The sequence below is a fragment of the Suricata suricatta genome, chromosome 15 (genome assembly GCF_006229205.1).
Source record: "Suricata suricatta isolate VVHF042 chromosome 15, meerkat_22Aug2017_6uvM2_HiC, whole genome shotgun sequence".
Classification (NCBI taxonomy): Eukaryota; Metazoa; Chordata; class Mammalia; order Carnivora; family Herpestidae; genus Suricata; species Suricata suricatta.
The window spans coordinates 70,382,600-70,387,986 of NC_043714.1; the positions used below are offsets into that span (position 1 = coordinate 70,382,600).

General features: G+C 50.2%; 1 long non-coding RNA gene across 1 annotated transcript; it reads left to right on the plus strand.

The window, feature by feature from the left end:
* Nucleotides 1-3,616: 3,616 nt before the first annotated feature.
* LOC115278705 lies at nt 3,617-4,676 on the plus strand. Its single transcript, XR_003903049.1, has 3 exons — nt 3,617-3,729; nt 3,857-4,088; nt 4,511-4,676. It is a non-coding gene; the product is annotated as an uncharacterized LOC115278705 (long non-coding RNA).
* Nucleotides 4,677-5,387: the final 711 nt, after the last annotated feature.

The window sequence follows — 5,387 nt, forward strand, 5'->3', positions numbered from 1 at the left end:
GGATGGAGGTTGTGCAAAGAGGGGGAGGTGGAAACCACTGCCTGATGTCCAGATGTGCGGAGGACCGGAAGGCAGAAGAATGCCAGGGAGGGGGCGTTTCAAAGGAAGAACAAATATATATACACGTGCTTGGCTTGTGGACCTTGAAGAAGTTGGCCAGAGCGCCGGTGTCAGCAGCCATTTCTGAGAGTCACTTGGTGCCACAGATCATTCTGAAGGCGAGTGTGTTGACATGGGCAGCAACAGACACTAGAAACTCCCCCTGCATCTCTCTTGAGTCTCCTTCCCATGTTTCCAGACAGGGCCAGCCTCACTGACTCCTACTGACATTTCCCCCAGCCCCCTTGCCTCCCCTACTGGGATGTGCAAAGCAAAAGGCCTCCGGATAAAGGCAGATCCGCCAAGACCAAGGCCACTTTTACCCTTGACCACACCCAAGTCCAGACTCAGAAGCTTGGTGGCAGAGAAGCCTATTTCTTCAACGACGCTGGGTCCCTACATAGCATTCTGTAAATGTCATAACCTAGAGGACACACCCAAGGAAGAAAAGAATCACCTGACAGAGACTAGACAGGTCAGCATAAAGCACCCCCAAGGACCATCCTGGGACCCCCACGTGTGTTGTGGGGGTTCTTGGTGAGCCACTGAGCCTTGCTGAGCCCCGATGTCCTCTTTTAGGAAAAGAGCGCCCTGGGATCCCAGGCCCATTTTTCCATGCTTCCTCCTAGACCACAAACTGGGACTGTGTCTCTACCTAGCCTGTTCTCCCCTAGGGTCTGGGCCGTCTGGGTCCCGGTGTCTCAGAGACGTTGTAGAGAACACAGCCTATGCCAAGCACTTCGTGCACATTTCCTGTTTCACTCTCGTGTAGTTACCTCCACTCTACCCGGGGCAGTCGGCTTGCTCTAGTCACCGAGTTAGTAAGCGATGGAGCCACAGCTCGCAGCAGGCGGACCGACTCTAGAACCCGCCAGCTCACCCACCAGGCTGTGGAGGGGCCACGTATGCTGCATGACTGCTCCTAGAGCTGGCCTGAACACTCGCCTAGGCTGTTGAGAGAATTCATATGCAAACAAGCTAACCTAAAGGCTGGTATACAGTAGGAGCTTAATTGGTCCAATATGCTTGAGATAAAGTCATGCATAACCCAACATCCTGAGATACGCAATCAATGCATCAAGTTCAAGTGTCTTGAGTTAGCCTTGGAGGCACAGCGGATCCAGTCCAATCACATCATCCCCGCTGAGAAAATGGTTGTTTGCCTCGCTAACTGGTGTTTTGTCTGAGCCTGAGGTCATGCCGTCGCTGCAGCTGGGAGGTGAAGGTTGAATCCTGGCCGCATTCACTTGTTTCCAATGACACATTGGTTGCTTCAGCTTCCGTCTTGGGGGGCCCACTAGGGATGCAGGACTGGGCATGGGTCTGGGAACACTTTGGGCTCAGTCCCAGGGGGTGTCCTGCTGCTCTGAGCTCTGATCCCCTGAAAGCAGCCACATTTTCTGGAAGCGGCCGTTGCCTGGAGAAAGGAGGAAGGACCCCTTCTCCCACCCCGGAAGGACTTGCAATCTACTGGGGGAGAAAGAAATGAACCCACGATCACCATTTCACAGATGAGGAGATGGACCCAGGGCAGTGATTGGCCTGTGTCCCCACAGCAGGTGAGGAAAGAAGCTTAGACTCCCCACCCCACCCCCAAGGTCAGGCTGACTCCCTTCCCCACCCCCAAGCAAGTGCACGATGCACGTTAGCAGAAATGCCCGCCATGTGCCAATATTCAACAGGCTCTCATGGGAAGTTCCAACTTGTTCTCAAGGCTTCAAGAGGGCAGGACGAGACCCTACTTGGAATTTTTAGGGGACACACAAAATCCAAAATGGAAAAGACTCTGCATTGAAATTGTTCACATTTCCCTGAGGAACACGTACATTTCAGGGACCAAACCATATCTCGGGTAGGGTAGGGAGACCCGGGGTCCAGCCTCAGTACGGTGCAGGACCGAGGAAGGCAGTATCTTCTTTTTATGTTTGTTTCTGCCGGGCTAGAATCGAAAGTACTTCAAGGAAAATACCCACGGTGCTCATGTTTTCCCACACAGCGGGCAGCAGACAGCATCTGGGCTGGAATGGTATTTTTCTTGTAGGTTCCCCTCCTCCATGCCTGCCTCATAAAGCCACATTGATGAAAATCTGAGAGGAACCCAGCGTTTGTGCAAGACTCTGATCTTGTCCTTGTCACTGTTACGAAATGAGACTTATGTTAGGAAACAGAGTGGGGGAAAGGAAAATGTATTCATTATTTTTCACCTCCTTGTCTGTTTGAATGTTTGTGTAAAAATTAGCAAGAGAAACACAAAGAAAAGAGAAATGATTCCTGTTGCCAGGAAATGGATCCTAGGGGGAAATACTGGTTGTTGTCCTAAGCCTGCCCATTGGGTAACACCCACCAGAGATCAGACAGTTGAAGATTGACAGCTCACCGACCAGCACTCATCCTAAGGACAGAGATAGGGAATCCTTCCGATATAGGATTCTAGAATCACATGTGAGTTGTGTTTTGGTTTTTGGTTTTTTCCCCCTTCTTTCTTTTTTGTTTTTTTATTTATTTTTGAGAGACAGAGAGAGACAGTGCGAGCAGGGGAGGGTCAGAGAGAGAGGGAGACACAGAATCTGAAGCAGGCTTCAGGCTCTGAGCTAGCTGTCAGCATAGAGCCCGACGCAGGACTCGAACTCACAAACCATGAGATCATACCTGAGTCAAAGCCGGGCGCTCAACCGACTGAGCCACCCAGGCGCCCCTCGCCTCCTTCCTGAAAAGGGTCTTAGAGATTGCAGCACAAAATTTATAATCACACACACCTGGATTCCAAACCTGACTCTGTTCCTCAGTGACCAGGAGACTTCTGGAAATGTGTGTCATCCCTCTGCATCGTGCACCTTCCTTTCCAAAGGAGAAGGGGTGGTCACTCTCTGCCCCGGGGTCACCACGAGGATGAAATGAGCTGACACGTGAAATGCCTGATTGGCTCATGGAGTGTGCTAAGAAAAGCTAGTTCCTTCCTCCTCTTTGAAAACCCTTGGGGTGCCTGGGTGGCTCAGTCGGTTGGCTTCAGCTCAGGACATGATCTCATAGTTTGTGGGTTCGAGCCCTGCATCAGGCTCTGTGCTGACAGCTCAGAGCCTGGAGCCTGCTTCTAATTCTGTGTCTCCTGCTCTCTCAGCCCCTCCCCCACTCATGCTCTGTCTCTCTCTGTCTCTCAAAAATAAATAAATGTAAAAAAAATTAAAAATTTAATTGGATTTTTTTAAATTGTAAAGCCATGCACTCTCACCGCATTTAGCCAGATAATATGGAAGTCTATTTTTTTTACTGTTAATCATCTTGCGGCAGTGACCCCTACTTGGCTACCCAATATCCATTCTCCATAGCCTTCTTAGTATTTTCTTACATTATTGAGGCTGCCCAACATCATAAAATATAATATGATGCAATAAGATATAACGCAATCATTGTGGCCAGCGGAAAGACTACATTTCCCAGCCTCCTTCGCAATTAGGACTGGTTGAATGTTCCCACTGGGGAACAGAGCACCAGCAGCCATCTGTGACCCCAGGTGGCCTTGAGGAGAGGCCGTTAGTCAAGGCTGGTGATGCAGAAAGACGGAGCCTGAGCTGATGACTCTCCAGCTACCGCCACATTCGCTCTGGACCCCCCCTTTCCCAACCTCCTTCTGTGAGGAAGCTAACGCTCCCATTTACTTAAGCCACTGGGTCGTGGCGGCGGCGGTGGTGGAGGGTTGAGTTCTCCGTTGGACGGTCCTGGATCTCATTCCGACTGACCCGGCCTCCTCTTCTTCCAGGCTCACCTCTCGACACGGCTGGTTAAACAGCTGGATCTCCTCACACGTTTTTTCGCTCACGGCAACGACAGATTGATGCGCGCAGGCGGATAGTCGGTCCATGCAGTATGCCAGGCCCAGTGCTTGCTTGTCAATATATATCAAGGTCAGGCCAGGGCACACACATCTCTGGCATAAGCTTTCTAATACTGGGCTGTGAAACTACTATGGACATGCTGTAACTTATTTCACAGTAAGTAACTCCCACTGATACAGGGAGGAGGTTTCTAGCTGTTGGTTTTCAGGTAACATAAGCCTTGCCCTAGCAGACGTCGGGCACAAATCCCCTTACCGTTACACGTGTATTTTTGTTTTTTAATGTCTATTTATTTATTGAGAGGGAGAGAGAAAGTGAGCGTGGGGCAGGGGGAGAGAGAGAGAGGGAGAGAGAGAGAATCCCAAGCAGGCTCCCCACTGTCAGCGCAGAGCTCATTGCGGGGCTCGAACTCAGGTACCCCGGGATCATGACCTGAGTCGAAACCAAGAGTCGGACACTTAGCTGAGTGAGCCACCCAGGCGCGCCCGCAGCCCCACTCCTGTATTTTTTTAGCAAAGGCTGCCACAGGGCGATGACTAGGTCCCGTGCTTTGTAACCTGTCCTTCTTCCTTTTACAGATGGAACAAGAGAGACCCTGAAAGCTGATGTGCCAGAGATGACGGAGATGATGATGCACCAGGACCCTCCCAACTTTAATCCGAACCCTGTGCTCTGATTCATCCAGGGTTTGCTGACCACAAGTATTTGTTGAAGGAATATCCAAATAATCTTTATACAAATAGTTCTCCACCAGGCTTTGCTTGAGAATATCTTTATTTTCATCTTTAGAGGGTGTCTACAACTAGAATGTTCTTTCTTACACTGTGTTGCAATCTGATTCCATGAAAAAAATTTTTTTTGATGTTTATTTACTAGAGAGAGATGGGGAGAGAGAGAGAGAAAGAGAGAGAGAGACAGAGGATGAGCACAAGGATGGGGCAGTGAGAGAGGAGGACAGAGGATCTGAAGCAGGCTCTGTGATGACAGCAGAGAGCCCCATGTGGGGCTTGAACCCACGAACTGTGAGATCATGACCTGAGCCGAAGTCGGACACTCAGCTAATTGAGCCACCCAGGTGTCCTTCTGCAAAAAAGTTTTTTTATTTTTTAAACTTTTAAAATGTTTATTTTTCACATACACACACACACACACACACACACACACACACACACAGCGTGTGCGGGAGAGGGACAGAGACACACACAGAATCGGAGGACAAGCTCCAGACTCCAAGCTGTCAGCACAGAGCCTGACGCAGGTCTCAAATTCATGGACCGGGAGATCATGACCTGAACCGAAGTCAGATACTTAACTGACTGAGCCCGCCAGGAGTCCCTCACCCCCAATTTTTTTTAATCATGACTATGAAACTTCCACTCAGTGGTCTCAGCTCTGACACCCGGGGTCCTGGAGAGCCGGTCCAGTTCCTCAAAGGGCAGGTGGGACTCACCACAG